General features: G+C 45.6%; 1 protein-coding gene and 1 non-coding gene across 5 annotated transcripts in view; one reads left to right on the top strand and one right to left on the bottom strand.

The window, feature by feature from the left end:
- GEMIN5 (gem nuclear organelle associated protein 5) overlaps nt 1-14,730 on the bottom strand; it is an 82,523-nt gene that overhangs the window by 50,799 nt on the left and 16,994 nt on the right. The window contains exon 1 of one of the 4 annotated variants that reach the window (XM_056516804.1): nt 1,252-1,368. The exons of the other annotated variants lie outside the window; for them this stretch is intronic. The gene's annotated coding sequence lies outside the window, so the exon portion shown is untranslated. Of the gene's footprint in view, nt 1-1,251; nt 1,369-14,730 lie in introns of those variants that run through there. 4 annotated transcript variants of the gene reach the window in all.
- Nucleotides 8,017-8,206, top strand: LOC130268163 (U2 spliceosomal RNA). Its single transcript, XR_008843519.1, has one exon. It is a non-coding gene; the product is annotated as a U2 spliceosomal RNA (small nuclear RNA).

Genomic DNA, 14,730 nt, shown 5'->3' with positions numbered 1-14,730 from the left:
CATTTAGGGGCGGAGCGTGACGTCACCCCCCCGGCGCAGGCGTGACGTCACACGCCACCCGTCCTGTAGTCGCCGGTAATCAGACCTGGAGCGAACACGCTCCGGGGACTTATTACAAACGGGGTGCCGCGTGCATGATCCCGGGGGTCCCCAGCGGCGGGACTCCCGCAATCAGGCATCTTATCCCCTATCCTTTCCCCTAGCCTCACTGTAGGGATGTTTTAGACAGGGGGTAAGGAGTGGCCTTCTGTTTTCAGCCTGTCATTATGGGTATCTAGTACAAAATGATTAGGAAATGCGCTTTTGTATTTTCCTTCTTTTCTCTACAGAAGACCACAACATAAAAAGCGAAAGGGTCTCAAGACTTTCCCAATGCATTGCATATATCATATAATGTGTATAGGTATCAGAAACAGTGGGTAACCTATATACAAGGTGTAAAGATTATATACAAGGTACAGGTATTTACAAGACATAACTATATCTTTATGCTGCATAAAATACCTAAATACAATAATTAGAATATAGGTGTATAATACAGGTATTATACACAGTATATATATATATATATATATATATATATATATATATATATATACACACACACACACACACACACACACATAGTATATGCAAGTATTATACACAGAGTTTATATACAGTGTATACGGATATTATCCCCAGAGTATATAGCCATTCGACACATGCATCATCCCCAGAGTATATAGCCATTAGACACATGTATTATCCCCAGAGTATATAGCCATTAGACACATGTATTATCCCCAGAGTATATAGCCATTAGACACATGTATTATCCCCAGAGTATATAGCCATTAGACACATGTATTATCCCCAGTGTATATAGCTATTATACACATGTATTATCCACAGAGTATATAGCCATTAGACACATGTATTATCCCCAGTGTATATAGCTATTATACACATGTATTATCCCCAGTGTATATAGCTATTATACACATGTATTATCCACAGAGTATATAGCTATTATACACATGTATTATCCACAGAGTATATAGCTATTATACTATTATACACAGAGTATATAGCGATTATACACAGAGTATATAGCGATTATACACAGAGTATATAGCTATTATACTATTATACACAGAGTATATAGCGATTATACACAGAGTATATAGCGATTATACACAGAGTATATAGCGATTATACACAGAGTATATAGCGATTATCCACACAGCAGACACTTCTCTCCTCTCTCACCTGCCCGGCCTGTGTCTCCACACGCTGCAGCACTTCACGTTCTTACTGTCGTAAAGCCGGCTCCCATGTGAGCAGTGACAGCGTGTCGTAAAGCGAGAGGCTCTCGGAGATAGCGGCCTCCTTGTCTGCGGGTGAATAGCGGGGGAGGGCGAGAATATCACAGCCGGAGAGTGGGGCTGGAATGGGCTGTATGCGGGGGATGGGTTCGGGACTAATACCGGGAAATCTGCGGATGTGTGAGAGCCCTGAGTCATGTATAGAGGACGGACATGTGCCGCCTGTAATGACTTCTGTTTGCACCCAGCTTCCCTGCGCCCCTGAGCGGCACATCCACTTGTTCTGCCGTAGTGTGTGCACAGTGACTAAATCCCAGTACACGCAGGTAGATTTGCCGTCAAGCAAATGAGTGATAAGAGAAAGGGATAAAGCATGCCATGTAATATCTGTATTTTCTCCGGTGTATAGGGAGCTGTATATACTGGAGATTGTAGTGGGCGTGCTCTGTAATACCTGTATACACCTGGTGTAGACATATGAGGCTGTATATACTGGAGATTGTAGTGGACGTGCTCTGTAATACCTGTATACACCTGGTGTAGAGATATAGGAGGCTGTATATACTGGAGATTGTAGTGGGCATGCTCTGTAATACCTGTATACACCTGGTGTAGACATATGAGGCTGTATATACTGGAGATTGTAGTGGACGTGCTCTGTAATACCTGTATACACCTGGTGTAGAGATATAGGGGGCTGTATATACCGGAGATTGTAGTGGACGTGCTCTGTAATACCTGTATACACCTGGTGTAGAGATATAGGGGACTGTATATACTGGAGATTGTAGTGGGCATGCTCTGTAATACCTGAATACACCTGGTGTAGAGATATAGGAGACTGTATATACTGGAGATTGTAGTGGGCGGGCTCTGTAATACCTGTATACACCTGGTGTAGACATATGAGGCTGTATATACTGGAGATTGTAGTGGACGTGCTCTGTAATACCTGTATACACCTGGTGTAGAGATATAGGAGGCTGTATATACTGGAGATTGTAGTGTGCGTGCTCTGTAATACCTGTATACACCTGGTGTAGAGATATAGGGGGCTTTATATACTGGAGATTGTAGTGGGTGTGCTCTGTAATACCTGTATACACCAGGTGTAGAGAGATAGGGGGCTGTATATACTGGAAATTGTAGTGGGCATGCTCTGTAATACCTGTATACACCAGGTGTAGAGATATAGGGGGCTGTATATACTGGAGATTGTAGTGGGCGTGCTTTGTAATACCTGTATACACCAGGTGTAGAGAGATAGGGGGCTGTATATACTGGAGATTGTAGTGGACGTGCTCTTTAATACCTGTATACACCTGGTGTAGAGATATAGGGGGCTGTATATACTGGAGATTGTAGTGGGCATGCTCTGTAATACCTGTATACACCTGGTGTAGAGATATAGGAGGCTGTATATACTGGAGATTGTAGTGGGCGTGCTCTGTAATACCTGTATACACCTGGTGTAGACATATGAGGCTGTATATACTGGAGATTGTAGTGGACGTGCTCTGTAATACCTGTATACACCTGGTGTAGAGATATAGGGGGCTGTATATACTGGAGATTGTAGTGGGCGTGCTCTGTAATACCTGTATACACCTGGTGTAAAGATATAGGGGGCTGTATATATTGAAGATTGTAGTGGGCATGCTCTGTAATACCTGTATACACCTGGTGTAGAGATATAGGGGGCTGTATATATTGAAGATTGTAGTGGGCATGCTCTGTAATACCTGTATACACCTGGTGTAGAGATATAGGAGGCTGTATATACTGGAGATTGTAGTGGGCGTGCTCTGTAATACTTGTATACACCTGGTGTAGAGATATAGGGGGCTGTATATACTGGAGATTGTAGTGGACGTGCTCTGTAATACCTGTATACACCTGGTGTAGAGATATAGGGGACTGTATATACTGGAGATTGTAGTGGGCGTGCTCTGTAATACCTGTATACACCAGGTGTAGAGATATAGGGGGCTATATACAGTAATGGCCGTAAATGTTGGCACCCCTGAATATTATTCTAGAAAATTTAGTATTTCTCACAGAAAAGGTTTGCAGTAACACATGTTTTGCTATACACATGTTTATTCCCTTTGTGTGTATTGGAACTCAACAAAAAATGGGAGGAAAAATGCAAATTGGACATAATGTCACACCAAACTCCAAAAATGGGCTGGACAAAATTATTGGCATCCTTTCAAAGTCGTGTAGAAATAAGATTGTTTCAAGCATGTGATGTTCCTTTAACCCCTTAACGACCAGGAATGTATATACACATCCGTGGCCTGCTCCCGATCTGTGAAGCGCGCTCAGCTTCTGAGCGCGCTTCGTATCTGCGGGGTCCCGGTTGCCATCAGTGGCTCATACCGGACATCGCCGATCGGGCTGATGTCCGGTATGAACCCTTTAGATGCCGCAATCAAAGTTGATCGCAGCATCTAAAACGGGAGAAGTCCATGCCGGCTAGCTCAGCGAAGCTGTTCGGGATCGCCACGGTGAAATCCAGGCTTGAGCAATCAAGCGCAGAAAACACTGATCAATGCATTCCTATGGCAATGCATTGAACGAAGCCAGCAATCAGTGTATGCAAGGTACAGCCCCTAGAGGGGGCTATAACACTGCATAACAAAAGTTAAAGGGTAACTCTCATTAAAACTAATTTTTGCTATTGCACTCCTTATGGTAAATAAAAATATTTCCAATATACTTTGTTTAAAAAAGATTAAGTTTTCTATGTTTTATTTGTGCTTAAAAAAAGCTCAAGAGCACACCCCCCCCCATCTCATACACAGACTTTGGACCGAAGCCCAAACACAGAAAGTGCAGCCTGGAGTACTGAGGGGTGTGTGTCCAACCAACAGCATATGGCAGTTAAAGGTGTATTCTAGGAAAAAACTTTATTTTTTTGTATCAACTGGCTCCAGATTTGTAAATTACTTCTATTAAAAAAATCTTAATCCTTCCAATAATAATCAGCTGCTGAAGTTGAGTTGTTCTTTTCTGTCTGACAACAGTGCTCTCTGCTTGTCTCAGGAACTGCACATAGTAGAAGAGGTTTGCTATGGGGATTTGCTTCTACTCTGGACAGTTCCCGAGACACGTGTCATCAGAGAGCACTTAGACAGTAAAGAAAAACTCAACTTCAGCAGCTCATAAGTACTGAAAGGATTAAGATTTTTGAATAGAAGTCATTTACAAATCTGTTTAACTTTCTGGAGTCAGTTGAGATATATATATATATATATATATATATAAAAAAATATATATATATTTTTTTTTCCCCCTGGATATCCCCTTTAACCCCTTAACGACGCAGGACGTGAATGTACGTCCTGGTGATGTGGTACTTAACACACCAGGACGTACATTTACGTCCTGAGCATAACCGTGGACATCGGAGCGATGCTGGCATCATGCGCTTCAGGTCCCGGCTGTGGATCGCAGCCATGGACCCGCCGGTAATGGCGGACACCCGTGATCCCGCGAATGTCCGCCATTAACCCCTCAGATGCCGTGATCAATACAGATCACGGCATCTGCAGCATCGCGATCACTTAACAGGATGATCGGATCGCCCGCAGCGCTGCCGCGGCGATCCGATCATCCTGCACGGCAGACGGAGGTCCCCTCACCTGCCTCTGCTGTCGTCCGGGAGTCTTCTGCTCTGATCTGCCTTCCCGCAGACCAGAGCAGAAGATGACCGATAACCCTGATCAGTGCTATGTCCTATACAGAGCACTGAACAGGATTAGCAATCGAATGGTTGCTATAAATAGTCCCCTATGGGACTTCTCGGCCCTCTCCGGTGACGTCACTATGCTGTTGCGCACGCTGTCCCATCATCCAATAGGAACGGCGTACGCAGTGGTGTAATGACGTCGCTACGCAGGCCCAGTAAGCGGAGGACCGGGGTCACCATCGGGAGCAGTGAGGACGCGGCTTCCTATACTTAACATTGCACGAATCCCTCAACATACGATGGATTCGACAAACAATGGCTCGTTTGGAACGAATTACCATCGTATGTTGAGGGACCACTGTATATTAGAAATATTTTTTATTTACCATAAGGAGTGCAATAGCAAAAATTTGTTTTAATGAGTGCCTATTTAAAGTTAATAAATGTGATTTAACCCTTTCCCTAATTAAAATCAGAATCGCCCCCCTTTTCACATAAAAAAAGTGAAAATTAAAATAAACGTGGTATCGCCACGTGCGTTAACCTCTTAAGGACCCATCACGTACCGGTACGTCATGAGTCCGTTCCCGTTCTATAACACGGGGCCATAGCGGGTCAGGCCCGGCCTCTAACAACAGGACCGGGACCCATGGCTAATAGCGTGCGGCACTGATCGGTTGCTGGTTAGCTCAGGGGGCTGTTCGGGATCGCCGTGGCAAAATCGCGTCATCCCGAACAGCTCTAGGACAGCAGGAGGGTCTCCTTACCTGCCTCCTGTTGTCCGATCGCCGAATGACTGCTCAGTGCCTGAGATCCAGGCATGAACAGTCAAGTAGCAGAATCATTGATTAATGGTTTCCTATGAGCAACCATTCATCAATGTAAAAGATCAGTGTGTGCAGTGTTATAGCCCCCTATGGGAGCTAAAACATTACAAAAAAATAAGTGAAAAAAATGAATAAAGATCATATAACCCCTTCCCTAATAAAAGTTTGAATCACCCCCCTCTTCCCATAAAAAGAAAAACTGTAAATAAAATTAAACGTGGTATCGCTGCATGTGGAAATGTCCGAATTATAAAAATATATCGTTAATTTAACTGCACAATCAATGGCGTACCCTTATACTGCCCCATACGTGGAAAAATAAAAAAGTTATAGGGGTCAGAAGATGACAATTTTAAACGTAGACATTTTCCTGCATGTAGTTATGATTTTTTCCAGAAGTACGACAAAATCAAACCTATATAAGTAGGGTATCATTTAAATTGTATGGACCTACAGAATAAAGAGAAGGTGTAATTTTTACCGAAAAATTTACTATGTAGAAACAGAAACCACCAAAAGTTACAGAATGGCGTTTTTTTATCAATCTTGTCACACAATGTTTTTTTTTTTCTGTTTCGCTGTAGATTTTTGGTTAAAATGACTAATATGATTACAAAGTAGAATTGGTGGTGCAAAAAATAAGCCATAATATGGATTTTAAGGTGCAAAATTTAAAGAGTTCTGATTTTTTAACCTCTTAAGGACCCAGGACGTATGGGTACGTCCTGGGTCCTGGTCCTGCGATATAACGCGGGGTCACACGGTGACCCCGCATCATATCGTGGCGGGCTCGGCGTCATAGTGAAGCCGGGACCCGCCTCTAATAGCGTGCGGCACTGATCGCTGTGCCGCGCGCTATTAACCCTTTAGCCGTGCGCTCAAAGCTGCGGCTAAAAACGAAAGTGAAAGTTGCCGGTTAGCTCAGGGAGCTGTTCGGGATCGCCGCGGTATAATCGCGGCATCCCGAACAGCTGTAGCACAGAAGGAGGTCTTCTTACCTTCTCCTGTGCTGTCCGATCGTCGAATGAATGCTTCAAGCCTGAGATCCAGGCTTGAGCATTCAATCGCCGAAAACTCTGATTGATCCATTCCTATGGAGATGGATCAATCAGTGTAAAAGATATACACTATAGGAGCTATAATATATACACTATAAGAAAAGTGTAAAAAAATCATTAACCCTTTCAATTATCCCTTCCCCTAATAAAAGTTTGAATCACCCGGCATTTCCAAGAATACAATAAACATTATGTAAATAATAATAAAAATAAACATATGTGGTATCGCCGCGTGCGGAAATGTCCGAATTATAAAAATATACTGCTTTTTAAACCACTCGTTTAATGGCGTACGCGCAAAAAAATTCCAAAGTCCAAAATAGCGCATTTTCATCACTTTTTATACCACAAAAAAGTGAATAAAAGTGATTAAAAAGTCTGATCAGAACAAAAATGGTACTGCTAAAAACTTCAGATGACAGCGCAAAAAAATGAGCCCTCGTAGCGCCCTGAACACAGAAAAATAAAAAAGTTATAGGGGTCAAAAGATTACCATTTTAAACGTCTACATTTTCCTGCATGTATTCATGATTTTTTTCTGAAGTGATACAAAATCAAACCTAGATAAGTAGGGTATCATTTTAACCGTATGGACCTACAGAATAAAGATAAGGTGTCATTTTTGCTGAACAATGTACTGCGTAAAAACGGAAGCCCCCAAAACTTACAAAATAGTGTTTTTTCATCAATTTTGTCGCACATTGATTTTTTTTCCCGTTTCACCGTAGATTTTTGGGTAAAATGACTGATGTCATTACAAAGTAGAATTAGTGACGCAAAAAATAAGCCATCATATAGAATTTTAGGTGAAAATTTTTAAGAGTTATGATTTTTTAAAGTTAAGGAGGAAAAATTGAAAATGAAAAAACGGAAAAAGCCTGGGTCCTTAAGGGGTTAAGGGGTTAATGTCCGAACTATAAAAATATATTGTTTATTAAACCTCACGGTCAATGGCGTACGTGGAAAAAAATTCAAAAGTAAAAAAAAAAGTGATTCTCTTCTGATGGTCTTTTTAACCATTTAGTGGTGGCTGGCGCCCCCTTGTGGCCTATAATTATATTGCGCCTTCCTTTCCATGCACCTTGTGACCTCTGGGGTCACAAAACTTGCAGCCTTAGCCTGTACTATCTATTGCTTTTCAGCCTATTGGCTACGATCTAGTACAGCGTAGGTACTTATCAGTTTACTATCTGATACTTCCCCTATTCGGGGACCATATAGTAAATGGATTTTTCAGGACGTGGGCCGATTTGAAAGCTGGCTTCCGTCGCTCCATGCATTGACTGCTAGGGTGGTATCTTCGGGTACAGTACACCAAAAAATATCTGCTTATATGGGGTCCCCCTTCCTGTCTCCATCTCCCAGTATGGGTCCTGATATGACACTGCTTTGAGTCAGTGGTGGTATGCCTCTGGCATTCCTGCTTTCGCCAGGTTTCTCACTCTGTCAGAGACATATGTGACTTGCTGTGGCGGGTCATGTCAGGGGTTTTCATGATTCCTTGGAAGTATACCGGGGTTACAATCAGGACTGTTTCTCCTCTATCACTGGTTGTCATGACATATTTCCCGTGTCCGCAGGTGCTCTTGTTCCCTCCTCCACAGGCTGCCACATCCGCGGCTGTTGTCCCAGATCACCACATCCAGTGCGAGGTCTTTGTGGAAGTGTCCCTGAGTGGCCATGGTTTGCGTCTGCTCTCTTTGGGCCGGACAGTAGTCTCACCTGTCACTCATCTCATAACTGCCGCGTCCGCGGCTGGATTTCGGTACTCCACTATTAGTGCGAGGCGACCTCTGGAGTCCAATGTTGTCTACATGGACCCATACCAGTAAGCCAGATAGTGGTCTGAATGGTTTTCTCTGCCGCCTGTGGCTTCTCCAAGGGCTGAAGTATTTGCGGCTGCTGTTTCCGGTACCCTACTACTAGTGCGAGGTGACCGCTGGAGTTCACTGTTGTCTATATGGATCCATACCAGTAAGCCAGATAGTGGTCTGCATGGTTTTCTCTGCTGCCTGTCGGTTCTCCAAGGGCTGAAGTATCTGAGGCTGAAGTTTCGGTGCCCCACTGCTAGTGCGAGGTGACCGCTGGAGTGCCCCTTTGTCTACAAGGACCCATACCAGTAAGCCAGACAGTGGTCTGCATGGTTTTCTCTGCCACCTATCACTCCTCCAAAGGCTGAAGTATCGGCGGCTGAAGTTTTGGTATCTCACTGCTAGTGGGTGGTGTCCGGGGGAGTGACCTGACGTGTCCTGTGGACCCTATGCAGGGCGTAGGGGATTCAATCCACGGCTCCCAAACCTCCCCGATTTTCCAGGGTGACGGAGATTCTATCCATGGCTTTTAGGCTTCACTGCCTTTCCCCATGTGTCTAAGGGCTGTGTCCCCTTATCACCAGCGCCTGAAGGGTCACTCATTACGCCAGACTGTTTTCTGCACAGTTTCTGCTGCTGTCGGTCTCCCATCTCTGGGCTGCCGCGTATTTAGCTGTGGTTTCCCCTACCTCACTGTTGGTGTGAGGTCTCTGTCAGAGGGTTCCTGCAGGTACATGGGACTGCTGCCAGTCAACCAGTCATTAGTCTGCATGGTTTCCTACACCACCGGGTCGCCCATAAGTTTGGCTGCACTCCTGTGCCCCACTATCAATGGGAGGGTTTGAAGGAGCATTCCTTGGTGTTCAGAAATCCTCCACCTGTCAGCCGGACGGCTATCATCATGGTTTACTGCTATGTCGGATCATATACCATACACTTCCCACTGCGTGCGGACGTGCAGGTAACCCACTGCCTGGACGTAGTTCCGAGTGGGTCTCCCCATGTTGCGCCATAGTCCTCTGCAATGTGCCACATGCTGGTTTGTGGGGTTCCCTACTTTACCAAGTCTCCTTCCACATGCCTGCCACTCTCACAGCTTGAGGCTGGTGGCCCACTTTTTGTGTGTGGGTCTGAAGGCGGGACCAGGTGTGACCATGGTTCCCATGCCAGATCTTGGTTCCCATGCCACTCTGTGTTTGCATGGCTTTCTACTTCTGGAGGTCTCCTCCCCCATTTTTGCAGCTCCTGTGACTGCAATCCAGTGACGCACTTCCATGTGACGCTCCACGTAGGGTCTCCCTGTATGTTCATTGGAAATGTCTGTGTCCTTACGTCTGCTAAGGCCCCCCCCTGCACCTGTATAGCCCACCTTCCCTTCTGTTGGTGGGGTGTGCCTCGGGCCTTCCTGTGATCTTGTTTCCGCAGGTCTGCAGCAGTCAAGCACAAAGGAGCTGGCTTGGGCCTGATGCCCCCCCCCCCCCCATGTCTCCAGGTATCTTCTTGAGTTCCTAGGCATGGTGCCTCAGGCGCCTGCTCTGTTGCCTTAGATTCGACCAGGTTGACTCCGTTGGCATCCATCTGGTCCAGGGTTTTACCCTGATGGGGTGTTCCTCTCAATTCTGTTGGTTCTTTTTAGCTTTGCCCAGCACTAGGGTCCAGGATTCCGATCCCTCTGGGAATGCACATTGGCTCCTCCATGCCTCGTTGTGTTGTTCCTGGGGGCTCCGCACACCCAGTACTTCGTTCCGTTTTAGTGGGGCGGCATTTCTCTGCTCCTACAGTGCTTGGCGCACTTTTTCATCTTCCTTCCTTAGGGGGTACGGAGACCAGGGAGCTTGGCGGGTCAGGGCATGGTTTTCTTCTCGACCACTCCTTGTTTTCCCCTCTTCTAGGGCGACTATTTCGCTGAGCGTTTTGTACTACCAAGATGGAGCCTTCTCTCTTCCCACTGTTTAGGTGGGATATCGGGCTGGCCCCTTGTTTTTTTTTTGTCTGTGAGCATTCAGATGAGCTTTTTGCTGTCTTTACTTGTGTGCTTTTGCCCACTAGTGCAGCCTGTCTCCCTTCAGGTTGCTTGGTTGTCTACTGCTGCTCATGCAGCCTTGACACTTTCCTCTGTTGGCAGAGTTTATGTACTCATGTATGGCTCGACGACAGCCGGTCTAGCCACCGTCTGTGGTTGGGGTCCTTCCATTGCTCTCCTCCTTCCTCGGCGCAATATCCCTGGAGGGTGTGTTCATCCTCCCCTTTGTCAGTGTCAGTTGCACTTCACTGACACCACCGTCTCTGGAATAACCTTTCTGTGCCCTTTCTCGGTTGTTCCCCCTCCTTTCCCGTCCTGGCGGGATGTTGCTTCGGAGTGCTCTGGACCACTGGGATTCGAGGCCGGTTGTCTTGGACACAATCCCAGGATGTTGTGGTGTGCCTTCTTTCTAGGGCGGCCCTGGTGGTTTCTTGGGCCTTAGTGATGGTTAAGTGAGGGCATGTGCAGCACTGCTACCCAGACTTCTTTGCGATCCCATTTGTGGGGCGTTTTTTTCTGTTCCACACTTCTGTCTCGTCACATTAGTTGTCACCCGGAGCATTTTGCGAACCTTGGGTTTATTTACCCTTCGGGTGTAAGTCTTTCAGGAGCCTCAGAAACCTCCACTTCCATTGTCTGTCGCTCTGGCATTCCGCTACTTTTTTGTCCATTCTTCCTTCTGTCTTCTGCTTCGGGGTCCATGTACTCCCGGGATGGAAGGCATTCTGGTCATCCGGATTCTGCCAGTCAAGCTCTTTTCGCCTCCCGGGTGATCGCGTCGGCCCTCTGGGATAGGGTTTTTTGGGTCTGTGGATGTTCAGGTCATTGATCTTATCACCAGACCTCTCTAGAGCCGGTTTCTATCTTCTTTTTTTCAGTGTTTTTTCTGGTCTCCACGTCTATGTTCGCCTTCTGCTCAGGCATCCACTACTCTCCCTGGCGTTTTTCCGCCATGTTCTCTTGAATCGGTTGACTCTGGATGGGGCTCTCTTGTGGTTCCCTTTGTTTTCCAACTGGGCTAGCGCTCTGTCTGGTTCTGTGTTCCTTGGCGTTGTTTCCTACAGGGAGGTTCGGGCCCATCTGGCTTTCTAGTCAACCTTTTCTTGTCTCTCCATATGGACGTAGGTTTTCTAGTTTGGTGTCCTAGTCCTTATCCATGGATGGGGAATCTTCGGGAGCTCAGTTTCTGGGCCTCGTTTGTCTCTGGCCTGGTGTCTTGTCCGCAGGCCTGGGGTCTTGTCCGCAAGTGGGTTCAGTCTCGGGACTGCTCCCCTTTCGCTAGTGGTTGTTTTTCCCACCCTAGGGGACTGCTTTGGTATGTCCCATCAACATAGGTGTCCCCCAATGAAGAGTGACCGAGAAAAGGAGATTTTTGTGTACTCACTGTAAAAAAAAATTCTCGTAGCCTTCATTGGGGGACACCCCACCCACCCATTCTTTTTTTTTTTTTTTCATTTTTGTCTGGATGGTCTTTTCCGGTTATTGGGTTTTCATCCGGGTTTCCTTTCTAGGGTACTTTGGACGTATTACTTTGTTGGCTTCTCCTACTGCTTTGTGACTAAACTGATTACCTCACTTCCAGTGGGCGGGTATGTCCTGCCAGGGAGGAGCCGACTTTTTTTCCTAGTGTCAGCGCCTCCTAGTGGCAAGAGCATATACCCATCAGTATAGGTGTCCCTCAATGAAGGCTACGAGAGAGAGATTTTACGGTGAGTACACAAAAATCTTTTTTTCTTCAGTTTTGTCGCACAAAACTGAAAAAAAGCTTGTACAGGTACACTCCGACTCCCTGGAACTTAAGGTACCTGTACGCCCGTGGGAATTTCGGTCCGGGCGGGGACCAGACCTGGATGACTGCTGATATCTATCAGCAGGCACTCTGTGCAAACCCCTGGGGGGTCCCCCCCCCCCCCCCATGTCGGCGATCAAGACCTTAGATTTGCGGCGATTCCTGGTCATTCGGGTCTCTGGTGACCCGGAAAAAAAGGGTGAATGGGGCTGTCCGAGACAGCCCCATTCACCCTTACCCAGCAGGAGTGAGGTGTCATAGTTGCCCCCTCAAGATGCTGGGAGTTGTAGTTTTGCAACAGCTGGAGTTCCAACTACAACTCCCAGCATGCCCTTTAGTAGTCTGTGCATGCTGGGGGTTGTAGTTATGCAACAGCTGGAGGCATATTTTTTCTATGAAAAAGTGTGCATCCAGCTGTTGCGTAACTACAATTCCCAGCATGCACAGACTACCAAAAGGCATGCTGGGAGTTGTAGCAAAACTGCAACTCTCAGCATGCCCTTCAACTGTCACTGCATGCTGAGTGTTGCAGTTTTGCAACAGCTGGAGACACATTGGTTGTGAAACAGAGTTTGTGTCCTAACTCAGTGTTTCGCAACCAGTGTGCCTCCAGCTGTTGCAAAAATACAACTCCCAGCATGTACTGACAGACTGTACATGCTGGGAGTTCTGATTTTGCAACAGCTTGAGGCACACTGGTTGCAAAACACTGAGTCAAGTAACAAACTCTGTGTTGCGCAACCAATGTGCCTCCAGCTGTTGCATAACTACAACTCCCAGCATGTATGGTCTGTCAGTGCATGCTGGAAGTTGTAGTTTTGCAACAGCTGGAAGTTTGCCCCCCCCCCCCCCCTTTCTGGGACTTGAAAAAGAGAGCGGCCCGCTCTCGAAACGCATTGTCTATGTGTAATAAAACAACTTAAGTATAACCCACGGCATCCACAAATTTGCTCTTTCAATTCATAAAATTGTGAATACAGTATCTTTTTGGTCCACAGTACCCACTATTTCCGAATATGTTTATCGCATATTTACAAACCACACGCCTAGACTCTGAACATCTAGGGAACCCTTTTATTGAAAGCCATGTTGTTTTTAGGTTTTGTTGTTCAGATTATGGATTTTTAATGCGATTTTCCTTAATAAAGTGAAAACATATTTGAATAACGTATGTGCCGGCTCAGAAACCTGTTTTTTTTGTGATAATGTCGTCAGATGTTTTTCTTTTCGTGCCAATAGAACCTGGTAGAATAGAGAGAAGGGCAATTTTGGGAGTGTTGTGTACCTGTTTGCGGCAGAAAGCATATTATGTCTAAAAAAAAAAACAGCATTGTCCCAGGTTTGGTTCCACAGTGGCCGAATAGATTTGACACAGAAAGATTCAGTATAAGAAAGTTGTGTACCTGTACCACCTACTAAGAATTTTAAAGTTCTTCTCTAAGTCCAAAGTGAACAGAAAGGTAACTTTAGCATTTTTCAGCAGAATTATGTTCGCCCACACACCAAGGGTTTTCTCGAAATGTCTCTGATCACCAGATTTCCAAGCAGTTTTGGCAACCTAAGGCTTCTTTTACGCTGCTGTTGTGACCTGGCAGTCAGCGGATGTTGAAAAATGACTGTTCTCGCAACCATGTGTAGTTGTCATGTGGTTGAGGGAAAGAGACTTTTTTTTTTTTTTTTTACTTATTGAATAAATGTGTATGAGGTACTGGTATTTTACTGGAAAGTTGCTTTGAAACATATCATTGCATACACGGAGGTCTTACAGAATGTTAAAGGGGTTATCGGGGATAGAATTTTTTTTGGGAAATGCTGGCAATAAAACTTAAAGAGTACCTGTCACCAAACCAAACTTAAAATATATTGTTCCTTATGTAATTATAAGACACTTTGCTATTTACGTGCTGTTAAAATTCTCACCCTTTATATGTATTTAATGTGATTGAAAAAATGGCCACAAGGTGGCTCTGTTCTGTTTCCTGCGCAAGTCAAACAGTTATTTTGGTCTCCACCTGGACTTGCAGAAGTCCAAACTTAGGTAGTGCATGTGGGGCATGGCATGGCACAGCTCTCGCAGGCTTCAGTGACGTTGCGCCGGCTGGGGAACCCCCAGTTTCTCCGGCTGGGAGCTCAGACAATGAGCAAGGGGAAAGGTATGATACAGAGCTTTTTAAAGCTCAGAATAAAATGTAAGGGCAGGAGGGGTGTTAGGAGTAGTTAG

This window comes from Hyla sarda, chromosome 4 (assembly GCF_029499605.1).
Source record: "Hyla sarda isolate aHylSar1 chromosome 4, aHylSar1.hap1, whole genome shotgun sequence".
NCBI classification, from domain to species: Eukaryota; Metazoa; Chordata; class Amphibia; order Anura; family Hylidae; genus Hyla; species Hyla sarda.
The sequence above is the reverse complement of the archived record's forward strand: the minus strand, read 5'-3'. Positions and strand labels throughout refer to the sequence as shown.